The sequence below is a fragment of the Pseudoliparis swirei genome, chromosome 18 (assembly GCF_029220125.1).
Source record: "Pseudoliparis swirei isolate HS2019 ecotype Mariana Trench chromosome 18, NWPU_hadal_v1, whole genome shotgun sequence".
In the NCBI taxonomy this organism is placed as follows: Eukaryota; Metazoa; Chordata; class Actinopteri; order Perciformes; family Liparidae; genus Pseudoliparis; species Pseudoliparis swirei.
The window spans coordinates 3,598,043-3,598,474 of record NC_079405.1 but is presented as its reverse complement, the minus strand read 5'-3'; positions in this window follow the sequence as shown (position 1 = coordinate 3,598,474).

Here is a 432-nt window from a genome sequence, read left to right as displayed (position 1 = left end):
CCGTCTCAGTCCTATAAAACTCTGGGTAGTTTTTAAACTCCTGGATAAGTTATCAGGCGTTCAGTCGGTCGTTAAAACGAAGACGAGCAGTTCAAATGCTTTAAATAATACATAAAGAGTTAGGAAGATATACGATGTAAAAGGCATTCAAATTTAATAAGGAAAAATATTTTTTAAATATATATTTGTATTTATTTATTTTTATATATATAACATTAGTTTAATATATATATATATAAACAGAATAAAAAAAGATAATATAAATGTCAGTGATTTTAGCAGCCCAGTTCAAAGCCTAATTTAAAGAACTTGTATAAATATAATCCAGATAGGATCAATAATTCCACTTTGACCGTCTGTCTGAGGCCCGTCTGTCTTCATGGACTTGGAGAAAGAACTTTTAGTCCTTTAAGTGTTCCTCTCAACTTTTTT